The 17,915-nt window shown below is 40.0% G+C and overlaps 1 long non-coding RNA gene across 1 annotated transcript; it reads right to left on the bottom strand.

Annotated features, from left to right (window-relative positions):
- Positions 1-430: 430 nt before the first annotated feature.
- LOC102152790 lies at positions 431-16,982 on the bottom strand. The gene is made up of 3 exons (XR_005371916.1): positions 16,820-16,982; positions 15,862-15,945; positions 431-562 (listed from the first exon to the last, which is right to left on the bottom strand). It is a non-coding gene; the product is annotated as an uncharacterized LOC102152790 (long non-coding RNA).
- Between the last annotated feature and the right edge of the window lie 933 nt (positions 16,983-17,915).

Genomic DNA, 17,915 nt, shown 5'->3' with positions numbered 1-17,915 from the left:
TATAGGAAATCTTGGAGAAATCCCCGATTAATTTGACCTGAGAATCATATTTTTAATATTTCAAAAACATCCCACAGAATATAGTGTGGAAAATATTGGCCTACATTATTAAATCTGGGTCAATATGTAGACCACTCCATATCTTGTTTTCTTCCATGGAAATTCCTGGGTCCTAATTTTCTCTGCATTTCAAACAATAAAGTGTCTTCTGCCCTAGCTGTGTCCCGGGCAGCAAGGCCATCAATATATGGCTAAATGTGAGGAGGTAGGACCATGAATGAGTATAGCAAGTCTACTTTTTTTTTTTTTTTTATATATACCCCAGAGGGAATCGTGCGATTGTGCTTTGTTATCGAAGAAGCTGTTGTCATAGAGTACAATTAACAGTGTCCCTTGGAGTTGTGCTTTGGGGTAGTACTGAAGTGCACACTTAGTTCTTGGAGGTGCTCACTTGCCTTTGGTTTTTTTTTTTCTGGTTTGTGGACAACTAGGATTTTTTCTTTGGTGGCAGCTGTCTGGAGACACCCAACAGGAATCACACTTGTCAGGCTGTGTAGGAGACCTAGTGGAAAAAAGGTAAAAGAAAATACCTTCAGGAAGTTGGCATTGGAGATGCCATGAGGGATATGAAGGTTTAATTTAGCAGTGAAAGGCCTCTTTGGCAGAGAGAATGGCATGGAGGTTTGTATCTCATAGAACCAGTGGTCTGTGGGACACATACTGGGAAATGGATCTACACAACTAAGGGAGCATCTGACTGTATCTTCCATAGTTCATATTTTGGAGATGGCTGCAACTGTATACAAACTCAACCTCATTTGAGGCTCCATAATTGTAGTGTGGTAGAAAATAAAGGACCTGATGAAGCTAGGTATTTGGCAAAACATCCCAAATCCTCCTTCAAGGGTTCTGACTTGGACAATTCCAAACATGGTTTCCCCTCTTCCCTTTTTAAAACTTTTTTTTGTTGTTGTTAATTGTTAAGTCCTGGGTATTCTATGGGAAACTTAATCCATCTGTTTCCGATTCTTTCACACTTGACTTATTTGAAATGTTATTTTGTAAGAACTTTTGGATAGCCAAGCATCTTTCAGAACCATTTCCATAAGCCTTTTAAACTTATTTACTTAGAAGCAGGAAGCTGCTATTTTGCCAAGGGAACATGGATCTTAGGCCTTAGAGCCCTACTGCAGGACATTCTGTCAACCTCATTGGGATCCCCACTTGGCCAAAGTGTCTGCCAGTTCTGGACATGAGACTGCAGGGTTTCTCCCAGTTCTGTGACTTTATAGGCAGAATGGATCCAATATTTTCTGTGTTTGCTATGGAGGTTGTTGTACCTACGAGATTGATCGGTTTCTTGGCACCTTCAACATGCTTGAAGCACCAAAGGAAGTGAGCTCAGCGTGCAATTTTCAAATGCTTCTTCCAAATCAGATTTCTTCAAACAAGGTAACTTATAGCAACATGTGGATACCCATTAGAGGGCAGCTGCCTCTCCAATTTCCTTTTGGCCATGATGTCAGGAACCACTTCTTACTTATCTTTGAATCTCCATTATTTATCGCAGGGTTCAGCATAAGATAAGTGTTCAGGAAATGTGTGCTGACTAACTGCTGGCTAAGGGGTCATTGTGTGAAAACAAAATTCACAGAAGTTCTCTTCAACTAAACTAAGCTAAACCTTCCTCTTCCCCTTGCTTCTTCCCCTTCTCCTTTTTAATTCTTAAGGGATCTTTGTTTATATATATATATATATATATATACACACACACACACACACATATACATATATACACATATATATGTGTGTATCAGTTCTTTGAAGCAAACTTTACCTCTGCTATATAAAGAAAATAATCAGTGCTTCAGTGAAAAGAATATATGCTTCCCAGAAGCCCAGGTGGTTTAATTTCTCTAAGGGAAGATAGAAGGACTTGGAAAAATCGAACTTTTTTTCCTATGGAAAGTGAAAAAGTTATTAGACTATATTGGTTCAAGGACACCAATCTCAAGGCTTTTGTAATAATGGTTTTGGTTGGCCTACTCAGAGTTTCTAGGGGAATTTGAGACTTTGAAACATAAATGCTTCTGATCTGAGAGAGTAACACACCGAGCAAAGTAAAATCAGGCAGGAGTTATGGACAGAAGCAGATAGAGGTGTTGGTACCATAAGACTGAATTTGATGATTATGGCAAACTCTTAGTAAGCACTCCCAGCTGCCAGACACAACCGTAAATGGCTAATTTGTAACATTTGATTTAATCCTTGCAACAACCCTATAAGGCAGGAACCATTATTTTCTTCATTTACCTATGAGGAAACCAAGGCACAGAGATGTCACTCTGACATCAGAGGCAGAATTTGATCACAAGTAGCAGAATTTTAGACTGTGTTCATAACCCCTGATGAGGTGCCTGCACTGTTTCTCAGCTATACAGTATTGCGGAGGCATTTTAAACCTTTTGGCCCTCAGTACTCAGGGCTATGGTGGGACTCATAAATAATAATGATTGCTTTATCTATATTATAGGAAAGTTCTTTAAACTGTTTCAGGTGATGAATATGAAAATACTCGTAATAAACGCTGAGACATAGGTTCCTGGCTCAGAGTAATGGCTCAATCAATATTTTTTGAGTAACAAATTGAGGAAGAATAGACATAATAAGTGACTTTTCTCCCCAAATCTACTATGATGTCTATTCACACCAGGTCTCTTAACAGATTTAACACAGCAACTCTTGAATGCAAGCCTTAACTTGACATAAAAGTAGTATAAACCTATGGGACGCCTGGGTGGCTCAGGGGTTGAGCATCTGCCTTCGGCGTGCGGCGTGATCCTGGAGGCCCAGGATCAAGTCCCACATCGGGTTCCCTGCATGGAGCCTGCTTCTCCCTCTGCCTGTATATCTCTGCCTCTCTCTCTCTCTCTCTCTCTCTCTCTCTCTCTGTGTGTGTGTGTGTTTGTGTCTCATGAATAAATAAATAAAATCTTAAAAAAATTTAAAAAGTAGTATAAACCTAAACATCTCTCAAAGATGATGTGCATTTCAGGGTCCTTCTGTCTTGAAATCATCTCATTTAATAGTGAATGCCAGGTAAGGTGGCCATTTATGGGCTTCTGACTAGGGAGAGGCAATATTGTGCATCCCAAATATTAGTGAATCTTATCATTCAAAAAGATAAGTATATTTTTGCTGAACATTCCCATAACTTAAGAGGTCAGTACCTCAGTGAAGAGCACTGTGAGCACTATGAGAGAAAGAAACATGTCTATCTTATTCAGTGTTGAATCATTAGAGCCTAAAATAGAGCCTGGATCATAATAAATGCTCAAATATATATTGAATGGTCATTGGTATTGCCCTGTATTCCCCTTCCAGCTAGAAATGGGAGCTTAGGAAGAGGTCAGAATTGGGGGCATAGCAGCAGTTATTGGCATACTGCCTGAGCAGTGTGTGGGATGAGTGCTGTCTGGGGAGGCATTCATCCCAGTCTGCTGCCCCTGGTGGTCTTCCCACTCATAAACTCTCTTCATGAATTTTCTCTTTTCATTTAAATTCAATTAGCGAACATATGTACATCATTAGTCCAGATACAGTGTTCAACAATTTATCAGTTGTATATAACACCCAGTGCTCATCACATCATGTGTTCTTTCAGACTTTCTTATGCACCCAGAGGTCTCCTTCCACAACCAAGAGCTGAGTGTTTAGTGACTGGTGACATGAGCTAGAATAAAAATCAAGATATGTATATCATACTTGATGTATACGTATCCATATATACAACATACACAAATACATGGGCTTGAACCGAATTAAATCAGGAACTCGTGGCTGACTTACTGAACTTAAACAGAAACCACCTATGAATCTCTTTCTGAGCCTTGAACCAAATTGAAGCTTCTCCTACAATAATAATGATTGAACCCCGCCCTCCCACCAAACACACACACATGCACATGAAATAAATAAAAATACTCCTAATGAAACAGTTTGAACTAGAAATGACTCTCATATATATAAAAGCTGTTGAGTTTCTAGATCAAAATATTATCCAAAGAGAACATTAACCAAACTCATATTTCATGTATTTAAATTCATTTAAGTACAGCTACATTGTATTTTATGCAAAAGATATATCCAGTGAGAGATGGATGGATCTAGTTTTTGTGAATCAAGAATTTTTTTTTCTGAATCAAGCATATTTTTAACACTAGTAGAGAATGGGATAAATAAAATAATTCCCCCATTCTGAATAGTTTTATAGATAAAGATTCCATTTGTGACAGGAGGAATTAGATGCTGGCTTATATTTTAAATCAATTTAGATTTCCATATCTTGGCTTTTCTTAAGGTGACCCTACCAAGGTACACATGAGGTTACATTTCAACATCCTGCATCAGGCTGATTCTTGGTTTCCATCATTCCTTGCAGTCTCCTTTGTCATTGAACTCCTGCTTTGATGTACTTTACAAAGCCAAGTCCAAGGGTTTACACTATAATGGCTTCCTGTCCAGGTTTCTGGTCAAAGTGTTGGGGACAGCACAGCCACCTAAGTCTTGGAACATGATGTCACTGTTCCCAAGATGTCAGCCAAAAAAATGTTCCAATACCATAGTGGTGATACTGTTTCCAGCTGTGATCCAAAGATTGCTGATGCAAGACTTTATGAAATAGCTGGATGATGGCAGTGTTCAGATTCAACCCAGGACACCCCAGGGATTGCTCATAGTACTACATCCCACACAGAGTTGACTTCTGGCCCAAGGTCAGGTTTCAGTGATTCACATAAAAGTGAGTAGATGATGTGACTGCCCTACGGTGAAATGTCTGTTCATAGATCTCTGGGACAATGAAATTGTGAAATATAGACTTTCCTAAGCACATTGCTCAGTCACTGATATTTACCATTCCGATTCATTTCTTTTTTAAAAAATGTTTATTTATTTATTTTAGAGAGAGAGGGAGAGCAAGAGAGAGTCTCAAGCAGACTCTGTGCTGAGTGTGGAGCCTGATACAGGGCTCAGTCTCACAACTCTGAGATCACAACCTGAGCTGAAATCAAGAGTTTGGAGCTCAACTCACTGTGCCACCCAGGCACCTCATGATTCCTTTCTTTTTTAAGACTTCCACATAAATACTATTTTCTAAACTTTGTGAGTTGTTGTTATATAATACCTGTCAACTGTGATTTCATGAGGTTAATACAGTTTTCACTCACACACTTTTCCTACCACTAATAGTTTTCAAATAGACTTTTTTTTTTTAGATTTGTTTTGTGGCTGTCAGCCCTAAAAACAAGACTGTCTGTTATCTTATCAACAAACATGGGTTTAATTGGGAATAACAGAGAACTGGATCTGCAACATGCAAACTATGGCAAAAGCATAGACAAGTCCTGAAAACAAAGGAAAAGAATGCTCTTTTTTTTTTCTATTTATTATTTATGATAGTCACAGAGAGAGAGAGAGGCAGAGACATAGGCAGAGGGAGAAGCAGGCTCCATGCACCAGGAGCCTGACGTGGGATTCGATCCCGGGTCTCCAGGATCGCGCCCTGGGCCAAAGGCAGGCGCCAAACCGCTGCGCCACCCAGGGATCCCAAGAATGCTCTTTTATAGAGGAAAGTGGGGAGTTGGAAAGGGCTGTTATAAACAAAAAGTTCATCAGAGTAAACTAGGCGTTTGAAGTGTAGTGGCTTTTCATTGGCTGAATTGTGGCATTCTTATTGGCTGGGCTGTTGCCAGGGGAGGAGAAAATCTTTCTTCCTCATGCCTGGGTAGTAAAGTTGGCTTATTTCTGTTCTGAATAGAAGTCACTCCCTTCTTATTGAAATCTGCAATTGGCTATGAGTGGTAGAAAATGAAAATGCCACCTCCTAGTCTCCTGACTCCATCTTGGTGAGATTTCCTTTTATTAATTTTCCAATGATCATTATGTTGCTTTTTATACAATTTCCATTAGAGTGTATCTCCTCAATTCGTCTGTAAAAATTCACTCTAGGGATTCCATTGAACCTACTTCTTTGCTGTATCCCACTGTCCAAGTTCTTAGTTGCCAGTAAGATTTCCCTAGGAATTTTTCTTTAAGATTTTATTTATTTATTCATAGAGACACACAGAGAGAGACAGGCAGAGACACAGGCAGAGGGAGAAACAGGCCCCATGCAGGGAGACTGATGTGGGACTCGATCCCGGGTCTCCAGGATCATGCCCTGGACTGAAGGTGGCACTAAACCACTGAGCCACCTGGACTGCCTTCCCCAGGAATTTTATCTGAGTCTATACTAGAGGATAACTGTAAGTAATGTGTATATAATTCTCAACTTTCAGGTAATCTTAATGTTTAGTGCTTATTTCTACTGTGCTGAAAACATTCATTCTGGAATTTTTCTCTCCATGGTTTTCTTAGAAATTAAAAATAACTATACATTTAAAATATAAGAAAAATCTTGCTGTAAAAATTTCAACAATATCTTTATTAAAAAGTTATTTTTTCCTTCTTTCTTCAGTTCCTTCTCAAGAAAAATGCTTCGAGTGGCCTTTGTGCCTAAGGAGTTAAATTTGTTTGATTTGTTGGTGTTTGGATATTTCCAGTCAGAAACTCTTGGCTACTCATTGGTTCGCTGCAATAATTATGGGTCTTTTAGCTGAAGTAAATCATCATCAGTAATAGCACCATCTTTACCATCTACTCAACACTATTTTATTTAAACATTATTTTTAACTAAGTGTTTTATCTGCATTGTCCATATTTAAAAGATGAGGGGTATGAAGTTTTAAGAGGTTAAGTAATTTAACCAAGGTCACATAGCTAGTAAGGGTCAGACCCAGCATTAATCTTTTTGACTCCTAAAGTCAGTGTGTGCATCAGTGGTATGATGAAGCCAGGTTGTACTAGTTTGTGACCATGAATTCTAGTTACCTCTTCCCAACTCTGCCTTCAGTGATATCACATTGGTAGTTTGAAATCGTATATTTTTGCTATAGACAATCTGCACATTCTACAAACTGATGCTTTTGCTCCCTTCGAAGACCCTATTTTACCACTTTGTTTGTTGTACTTTGCCAAACTACTCTTTTGAAGAGGAAGGCCATAGAATTAAGCCATGGGAGTGGTGAAGAGAAATAATTTCCAGAAAACTTTGCCCAAATGTGTCATACTATTTTTTTTTTTTTACTGAATGAACTATAAAAATTCCACAGCTAGAGAGATGCCATTGACATGCACCCAATATCTATCCTCTATCCCCCACAAAGCACTTCTTAGGGAAGTTGTGTCAATGTTTGCACACTCTTAACAAGGCAGTGTCTCAACTCCCATTACTTTACCATCTCCTCTGGATTTCTCACACGCTCTTGGGTGGAAAAGGGATTCTGCAAGTCTAGTTAAAACAAATCTTCAGGGACTGATTATGCAGGTCATGGATAATCCAGCCTCTCTTATCCCCTCCTCCTCCTCACCTTCTGGCCTTTTTACTGCTCATTAGCACCTCAGCCAGGGACCTGGGCTGGGGAAAGACTAAATGGGTGTGCAACTCTCGTCAGCCTATCTGGCTCCCTGCCAATAACTCTTGCAGCAGGTTTCCTTGGGAGGAGTAACTTAGAGACAAAGTAACCCTAGCATGTGTGGGTTTTATTCAGCTGAGCTCCCCACCTTGACCTCACCCACTCCCAGCACTCTCTACACTGATGCCATTCATCATTAAGCGTTGGATGCATTAACTGTTGTCCTGCTCTGTGACTCTCTTATGCATCTCAATACATTTCACAGGTGGCCAATTTAGTTAATTCCATTAACTGGATCTGGCTAAGCATTGTGCGGCATCAGAGTGAAGATTCAAATTAAATAATATTTACAGGGCTGGCCTTAGGATAAGTAAAAGGCAACTATGGGAAGATTTCAGGGACATCTCATTACCTGCTGCCCCTTAATGCTTTTGGAAATTGTACTATAAGGATAAAATATTTTTATTATATAGCATCCCCTCCTACTTACATCATTATAAAATAAAAATGTGTCCGTTAGTCAAATCTTTGAGTATGGCTATTTACTTGGATATGAATTTACCTCTTTCATTAGTGTATTTACTTATCAAGTATATTTGAGTATCTAATATATAACAGACACAGTGCTGGGATGTATTGCTGAATAAAACAGACGTGGTCTCTGCTCTCACACTGCTTGCAGTGCTGGTGGAAGGATAATCAAAAAGTAAGCTAGATAAAGGTAATTCCAAATTGTGCTAAGCAATAGGAAGCTAATAAATAGGGTGCAGCTATAAAGAATAATTTAGGGTCTTTGTGAAGAGACATTTAAACTGAGACCCATATGGAAAGCTGGGGAAGAGCAGGAAGACTGGGAACAGCAAGCCCAGAGAGTCTGAGGTGAGTTTTACATGCTGCGGAGCTTAAAGAAGGCCAGTGTGTGGAGAAGAGGGGTAGCAGGCAACTCTACTGGAGAAGTAAATGGGCACAAGGGTGAGATGGGGGCAGATTATGCAGGACCTGATAGACCATGGTAAGAAATTTAGACTTAGTATTCTACGTGCAATGGGACGGCACCAAAGAGTTTTAAGCAGGGGACTGACATGAGGTATATATTTTTTAAAAAGCCCACTCTGGCTGCTGCACAGAGAATGCCCTGAAGGGACCAGGAGTGGAGATAAGATGGTCAATTAGGGGGCTGTTGTGAGCTTCTGGATTCTCAAGAGTGGATGGTCAGACACACTGTGGTGATTGACAGTGAGGATGAAGGCAGGTGGATAGATTCAAGATACTTTTTGGAGGTAGAATTTACATGACTTATTTGATGAATTGCCTGTGTCTATGTGGGGATTAGAATTCAAGATGATCTCCAGGTTTCTGCATGAATGGTGGTACTATTTCTGAGATGGGGGAAGGCTGGGGTAGAGTTAGCTTAGGTGCCACAAAGGAGAAATCAAGTGCTGTTCTGAATATGTTTGTCCTGAGATACCTCTTGCTTGAGCTCCAGACTCCTCTTGCTCATAAAAATATTAGGAAATGCTTCCGAAATACAAATAAAAAAATGCTAACCATCATCTGAGTTTTCAGCAAGTCATAATTACTGATTACAGATCACTGTGATGAGTGTAATAATAATTAAAAAGTTGAAAATATTGTGAGAATTACCAAAATGTGACACTGAAACATGAAGTGAGCAAATGCTGTTGGAAAAATAGCACCCATAGACTTTGTCAATAGAAGTCTTGCCCCAAACTTTAAATTTGTAAAAAATACCATATTAGCCATGCAAAAAACAAAGAGTAATAAAATGAAGTATGCCTATATTTCAATCTTACAACAACTCTGGAAAGTTACTATTATTATCATTATATTTAGATGGGGAAATTGAGAAACAGAGAAATTTATTCACTTTTCAAGTTCGTGCAGTTAACAAGTTACAGAGCCAGAATTCCATCCTAGATTGTTAGAATCTGTTATATTCTAAGAGATCTCAAACTCTTAACCATCAAGTTCTATTGCCTCTTGAGAAGATGTTTGGAGAATAATCCATGTGATTTTGCCATTAAACCATTTTAATCATCTAAGTCAGTGATTCCAAAACTAGCTGCTCATCAGAATCACCTAGAGAGCTTGTTAAAATAAGATTCCCTGGTGCACCCAGACCCAAATCACTGTTAAAACTGGGGCTTGGATTCTGTGTTTTTTTTAACAAGTTTCCTAAGTGATTCTATTGTAGCCAATCGATGGAGCAACATTTGGGAATGAGAGATATAAGTTATCTTTTATTGCCTTCTCTCCTGAGAACAGATTTCCTTTTTTTAAAATAATAAATTTATTTTTTATTGGTGTTCAATTTGCCAACATACAGAATAACACCCAGTGCTCATCCTGTCAAGTGCCCCCCTCAGATTTCCTTTTTTAATGTTCTATTCCTCCCAGTTTTCAAACCATTCTCTTTGTTTGTAAGATAGAAGCTCAACAGAACTGCTAATTTTGCTTTCTGCATTCAGTTCAGATTGTTCTTCGACCTGTCCATTTATTCAAGGTACAATTTACAATTGAGGAATTGTAGTTTTACCTTCTGCTCTCATGAAACAGAAAGTCCAGATTTCTCTAAGATATTTTCAATAGCTCCAGTATTTCACCACAAATGGCTAGTGTTTCCCATTTAAAACAATTAAAATGAAGGATAAGGCCTTCATTTTATACTTTCTCGTCAGGAGCTTCCTAATTTATTCAGAATAAGGAGCAATTTTGGATATTGGTCCCATTTTGTAATTTTCATAGTTTTTAGTCCCAAGGAATGTAACCATTAAAGCTTTTCTTCAGTCAAGACTTGGGCCCCGGCAAAATGGTCAAAGAGTCAAAGACAATCTATTATGTTGTTTCAGTCAGCATTTCCATGCCACTCCTTAGTCCTATCCCCCAGTGGTGGGTCAGGACTTGACTTGGTGTGCTCTAAAGGGTTCACTAACTTTGGCTTACCTGGGACCAAGGGGGCTCCTTGGATGTGGGATTTTCAGTGCTAAAACAAGGTCAATCCCAGCACCAGGACAGTTACTCACTCTATCTGCAAGAGGACATTACTATTCTCTTCTGTGTCCCTGAGGTATTATCAGCAGGTATTCCAGAGTAAGAATAGGCTTATATTCTTAGTCTAAAAAGCAGCAGTTGGTAAATCTATGCTTGGGCAAACCATTGTTTGGATGAGCCTGCTTAGACAAAAGGCAGTCGAGAACTGAAGAATGTATCCATAAATGACTCTCTTCTTTCCTTCTACTGAGAAATAAAATACAGTTTATTGGTGTGTATCCATATGAAGGGTATGGTCAGATTTTTTCTGTTTTAACTTTAGGGTGTTCCCGTAGTACCTTAAGCATTTTTTTTTTCTTAATGTAAGTTCTACACCCAGTGCGGGGCTTGAACTCATAATCCTGAGATCAAGAGTTGCATGCTCTTCTGACTCAGCCACCCAGGCACCCTGATTCCTTGAACATTTTAACTTCTGACTGTTTCATAGAAGATGGGCAAATTTTTCTTAGGGGTCTTGATCTCTATCCTGCTTAATCTTGATAGCCTGGGCCTACATTTCTCTTCTTTGCTGCCTGTATTTTCATAGTAAGAAATTTGATGGATAATAACTGTGTCCTTTCATAAGAAAACACAGGATTTTTATGCCTTTCTTACTCAATGCCAGAAGAATCAACTGGGTGTCATATGCAAGTGTGCTCAACAAATTCCTCTTTTACCAGTGAGTCAAACATGGACTCATTCATAAGCAGGCTTGCTCCTGGAATGAAAAGTGGAGCACATCTTGGGAGAGTTCTTGGGAAGTTTCATCTCCTTGGGCGCTTTGGGGAAAATATTCTGGCCCATATGTAGATTCTATCCCAGGGACTTAAAGGGTGGATGCTTAATGCATGACCGGCTATGCTCTAAAGCTTGGCTTTTAGCTTTAGAATGGTTTTCTCAAAAAACTTCTATATATTCTTCTATATATGCTTTAAAGAGGTGATGTATGTGAGAGTAGTGTTTGAATGGTAAGGGGCTAAAAATGAGTTGGGAGACGGCGATGGGAAATCATCTGAGAAGCTAAATGTGGCATTTGAGGTAAATTTAGACCTCTCCCAAGAAGAGGGTTGGAAACCCTTATTGGCTTTTCATATGTTGCCCATCAGTCACCCTCTCTTACTGCACAGCAATCTCTTTCTGTTGAGTGTGTATCACAGATTGAAAGTATGTATTTATTTGTGTATCCCTCTGTTTAATGTTCAATCCTCCTTTAGCCTCCTCCAAGATCCTGTCCCAGATCTTGTCCCACACACTTTACAATGTTGGCTATCGTCCTCTAGTTTGCTAGTTACTTAGATTCTTCCTGTTTGTGGGACCATATCCTAAGCCTCTCAAAATGGGAGTTTAAGTTTACTTAAGAAATCACATTTATTAAACCCTTTAGAGTTTACTGTGTGTGTTGAGGGGGTAAGGTGGCATGGGCAGGGGGTTAACTCCTTTTGGGCAGGAGGCATAAAATAAATTATAGCTGTTGTGGAGCTGGCAGAAATTTTTGATGTCATCTTTTTAAATATTCCTACCCCTACTATCTGATAGATACATAATCTTCTTGTCATTTTCCTTTCCTTCTCTTTGCATTAACTGTTCTACTTCTCCTTCACTGCCTCCACCAAGTATGGCAGAGGGGCATTGTTGGACCTAGCAGCTGAGAAGGGACTGGGGCCCATTACACTGGATATCATCCTCAGTTCATATTCCCTTCTTCCACCTCCCACAGCCCCTTCCAGGAGCTTTGCCTCTACCTCACTTCTAGTAACTGCCTCAATTCCATCCTTCTTTAATGCACATCCAAATGCTACTTCTTCACCGAAGCCTTCAAATTAGAAGCCGCAGCCTCACTTTTTGTTTTCCATAGCACTTCCTTGTTGCTGATCAGATTCTAACTTGCCCTGTACGCATTTGCCAGCACATGTCACCTCTCCTGTTTTGTGAGAGCTTTCAGGCCTGGGACCTTGTCTTTACTTTTTTTGCTTCTCCATCTGCACACAGCACAAGTTTTGGCACAGAGGAGCTCTCATAAGTGCTTGTTGATTGTTGCCACTACGCCTCAAACATTGTAATTTCCCTTAATGTACTCCCAAGATGGGCTGGTCTTCCATGGGTTTTTCTCACTCATTTTTTGTAGCCATTTATAGTTTCAGCTTGCATCATTTCTTGGGAGTAATGAGTTCCATAATCATAAAATCTGTCATGGAAAATGACATTTTTATTTATTCCCTCTAGGTTTACCTCTTTCCAGCTTGAGCCAGTGGTCTCCCAATGAAAGAGTGCGTTCATTGGATGGGCATACTTGTGATTCAGTGGACTCGAGTATGTTCCCCTTCAGTCTCTCTCAGAAGTCTTACATCATCTGATTACCTGCCCCACAGTTCCTTCAATCATTTCAACTGCTCTTCTTGTTCTATACAGCTTCACATTGTATTTTGTCCTGAGGGTATAGCCTTATACCAGCAGGTGAGAAGAGGTGAAGATACAAAAGAGATGAAAGTTGAGATGACATGTCCTCAAGGAGCTTGCAGGATTGCGGGGACACTATATTTGAGCTATGGGTGCCTCTTCTCTTTCCTGGATACAAGGTGCTAGAAGCAGAGTAAAGGGGAACTCTGGGCATTTGGGAGTATAAGCCATACATAAGTGTCCACTGTTAAAAAAGATACAAGCCCCAAATGGAGTCATTGCCCCTACAACAGCAAACCAAGACTTACAGTTCCAACCTATTCTGAGAAGGTGACTTTTTAACAGTCAATCTGAAATTTCCTCATCAGCACCAGTGAGGTAATCTGTGTGATAAAAACCCTGACAGTCAGGCTCCCGGTGCATGGAGCCTGCTTCTCCCTCTGCCTCTCTCTCTCTATCATAAATAAATAAAAATTAAAAAAAAAAAAAACAAACCCTGACAGTCTTTTCTCCCACAAAAGCTGCCCTGGCCTAAAATAAACTTTTCTTTTCTTTTGCTGTCAACTTCCTTGCCTCACATTCCTTCCTATAGAAACCTTCCACTAGGTATAACTCCTCAGAGCATCTACTTGCTAGATGGGTTGCTCCCAGGTTCATGAATTGCTTAATAAAACCAATTAGATTTTCAAATTTACTCAATTGAATTTTTTTTAATACCACCAGCATGTGAAGGTGAGTCTATCTGTATAATGTACTATCTGACCACAAGTGCAATTATACCATTTTTGATAATGACAATAGCTACAATAGCAATCATTCACTCACACACAAATCATCGATTTTGTGTCAGGTAAGTACTATGTACTTTTTTCAATTTGTTTCATTTAATTTTCCACAAAAACATTGCAAAATTGATATTATGCTTTCCATTTTACAGTAAAGATTACCAATCCTCAGAAAAGTTCTTTAACCAGGCTAAATTAGTACCTGAGACTTATGGTAGATGATTTGAACTCAGATCTGTCTTAAATTCAAAGTCCATGATCTTTCTAATACACAATAAAGCACTTTCCCCTCAGAAATTAAATGGGAAAGCTGGAATTGAGGTCTTTTTCAGCAGAGATAAAGCTATGAATGACTGTTTTTCTTGAAAATTCTTTCCTAGGTGGGCAGGACATCTGATGAGTTTTCAACACTGAAAGGAAATCCATCCAGCTGGCTTAATGGTAACTATCTGGCCCTGCTTGAGGAGTGCCCAATCTGTACATTCTTTAAAAGTAAGTTAGACTCTTTGATTGCAATACATTTATTCTTTTAGGTCACTAGAGTCCCATTTAGATAATATGAGAAACAAATACTATGAAATCAATATGTGGATGAAAATATATTGAGTAATATTGTAACCTGGATGATACAATGATTAGCAGGGATCATGTTTAGCTAGGACACACTAGAATGGCTGAGGTCTATTCACACTGGTTAGTGTCTCTGTTGTACTGGTTGTTAAATATTTTGAATATTACCCCTAGGTATAAGACATAACTCTGATTCTCAAGGGAATTACAATCCAATTAGAGGAATGAGAGATCAACATATAAAACTTTAAATAATGACAACAGAATTAGATAAAAACACAAACAACACTCTGTCCACCTCAACTTGTTTTATTTTTCTTCTGAATCTATACCTACCACTAAACATGTTTTACATTTCCTTATTTTATTGTTCACTGCTGTACCTTTAGCATCTACAGTACTGCTTGGTCCTGTTGAACAAAGGGATGAATATGATAAGTTCTTAAAGCAGAAAGTATAGCTAGAGTGGTTAGGAAGAATGTCACAGGGGAGTAGAAATAGGAACAGAGTCTGGAAGGAAGAGGCAATTTTGGAGAGAAGAGGTCTAGGCAGGGAGAATGACATGGACAATAGTGTGGTGTTTATTTTTTAAAAAAAATTTAGAAGATTTAAAAAAAATTATTATTAATGAGAGACACAGAGACATAGGCAGAGGGAGAAGCAGGCTCCCTGTGGGGAGCCTGATGTAGGGCTTGATCCCAGGGATCATGACCTGACCTGAGCAAAAGACAGACGCTCAACCAATGAACCACCCAGGTGCTCCATGTGGAGTTTAGATAATATACATCATGATAGGATTTGTGAGTAAACTACTTTGGCTGGAACAAAGAGGGCCCTTGCAGTGGCCAGTTTACATCCAGAGGTGTGGTGCAGAATCTATCAGAACTCTTTGGAGCATTTAATTTGAGGAGTGACTGTAAAGCGCTATGGAGGTGAAGCCTGTAATGGTTAACACTGAAACTCCTTCCCTCCTCATCCCCTTGCATAAAGAAATAGTGTGGATTAAAACATCATTTAGGGCAGCCCCGGTGGCCCAGCGGTTTAGCGCCGCCTTCAGCCCAGGGCCTGATCCTGGAGACCCGGGATCGAGTCCAACGTCAGGCTCCCTGCATGGAGCCTGCTTCTCCCTCTGCCTGTGTCTCTGCCTCTCTCTCTCTCTCTCTCTCTCTATGCCTCTCATGAATAAATAAATAAATAAAATCTTAAAAAAAAAACCATCATTTAAAGGAAACAACAAATAGAGGTTACAGATTTTTCTCAGCTGATACTTAGAAAAGAATATCACCCACAAGAAATGTGCGAATGGATAGTGCCGATGGAGATTTTATGGATATCGCATGAGATTTTAAGTTTTTAGATTAAGGTTCTATTTGCTCCTGGTGTCCCCCTTGTTATATCATGACTTTTCCATTTAAAGTTGAACAATTTCAAACTAATTTAAAGATAGATATGTGTACACATAATTGTGCACTTGCACAAATATGAGTGCATATGTGCACACAGCATGTGCACACGCACACACACACACACGTTTTCATACATACATGTTATGCTCCCAGGCACACAGCTTCCTTCAGCCTAGTTTCTATTTCCTCTCATCTGGCAGCTTTCAGAATAATCTCACCCACCTGTTAAATCAGAGAATGTCAAGTTTAATTTATAACAGTGAGTAGAAACAGGATGCTACAGAAAGCATTTTAATTAAAATCCTTTAATTGGATACATGCTTCTTGTGAAAAGGGAGCTGTGGAGAGGGCCTCTTTGTCGGCACCTTTCACTCCAGTTTCCAGAGATTGTTGCAGGAATGGCCTTGCAATTGGAACCAGTCCTCTGGAGCACTGGGGGTGGGGCAGGGGTGTGGAGGCCAAGAGAGGGAAATTGGGAGCAATAAGAGAAAAAAAAAACAAAGGGGTAAATGGCCACGGATTTTGTGCAGAAACACAGCCTTTGTGTTTTCCGGAGGCAGTTCTGCCGAAACCTATTGGTATCATTTCAAGTTGGTTTCTCCTTAATCCTTTCATCATCCTTAGGATGGGATAGTTTCCAAGGCGAACCCACAAATACCCCCGACTTCAGGCACTGGCTTAGGAAATCTTGACAGTGTAGGTCAATTGGTGATTGTGGGAGGTGGACAGATGACAATATGGGGTTGGGGGAGGCCCAGCCTTTGCACCTGGGGTTCCTTAAGTGACAGCACTTAGCACTATCCAGTCCATACTGCAGGAAAGAAAATGTTGGACTCAATTAGAGGCCAGTTTAAGGAAGGGACAGTGTGCAAAAGTGGGGGCCCCAGCCTGGAAACCATCCCAAGACTCATGTGGGGTGACAGCTAGAGAGTGTGCCAAGAGAGCAGAAAGGCATGGAAGTATTTTACTGGCAACACTCAAAGTAGCTGAGAAAAGTGGGAACTGGAAGTAGTTTTAGTGTCAGGTATGTTGCCAAGGAAACAGAAGACCCTAAACTGAGCTCATTAAGGATAGGGGAGGGTGAATGGGTTTTTACCTTCTTGGTTTTGCTTCAACTTGCTCTGCCAGAAGGTTATTCAAGAGGGTCTAAATGACACTGATTCTTTCTTGTGAAATAAGAAAACCAGTACTATGACATCTAGGTAGAGAGAAGAGACACAGGCTGAAGGATTTTTAGATGTTATACATCCATTGCCATTGTTGGGCTCCTAGAAGCCCTGGTTGACAAGGAAACAACGGTAGACCATTCTATTTGTTTACAAAGATTGGTTGCTTCTTGTAGTGGGCTGGTAAATGTTTAACAACCAGCTCCTGGATGGGGAGAAAAGTCTGATTTGTAGCATTTTCCAAATGCCATACTGTAAATATTTCCACCATAGCTGATTTCAAGATTCTGATGGTTTAACAACCAGTTGGATAAATTCGTGAAATTAAAAAAAATTGGCTGTTAAAAGCCAGTATGAGCTGGACCCAACACATCATTGGTTCTTTCCTGCCCTGTTAAGCTTTCTTGCAAAAGGTGTTTAGTTTCCTCTTCCATTGTCTTTGTGATTGGCCAAATGGCTTACTTTGGCCAATGGGGTATAAATGGATAACATAAGCCATATCCAAGCAAAGGTTTAAATGTGCTTGTATGGTTTACCCCTGCTAGCTCCACTGTCTTTGAGCTTCTGCCCTCTACTTTGAGAATAACGGGTCCCAGTTAGTGGCTGATCCTTCAGCCTGGGTCCCAGCAAGAAAAGACACATGGAGCCTCCTAAATTGAGCTGTTCTCAGCATAGCCCGGCAGAGCCGCAGCCAAGCTGCAACCTTTGCACAATGTGAGCAAAGAAATGAATGTTTGGAGGAGGCGGGGCAAGATGGCAGAAGAATAGGGTCCCCAAGTCACCCGTCCCCACCAACTTACCTAGATAACTTTCAAATCATCCTGAAAACCTATGAATTCGGTCTGAGATTTAAAGAGAGAACAGCTGGAATGCTACAGTGAGAAGAGTTTACGCTTCTATCAAGGTAGGAAGATGGGGAAAAAAATAAAGAAATAAAAAAGCATCCAGTGGGGAGGGGCCCCTTGAGGAGGAGCTGGGCTAAGGCTGCAGAGCGAGAGCCCCCAGGACAGGAAAGCCCCGTCCCGG

The sequence above is a fragment of the Canis lupus genome, chromosome 17, assembly GCF_011100685.1.
Source record: "Canis lupus familiaris isolate Mischka breed German Shepherd chromosome 17, alternate assembly UU_Cfam_GSD_1.0, whole genome shotgun sequence".
In the NCBI taxonomy this organism is placed as follows: Eukaryota; Metazoa; Chordata; class Mammalia; order Carnivora; family Canidae; genus Canis; species Canis lupus.
This window is presented reverse-complemented; position numbering and strand designations above follow the sequence as displayed.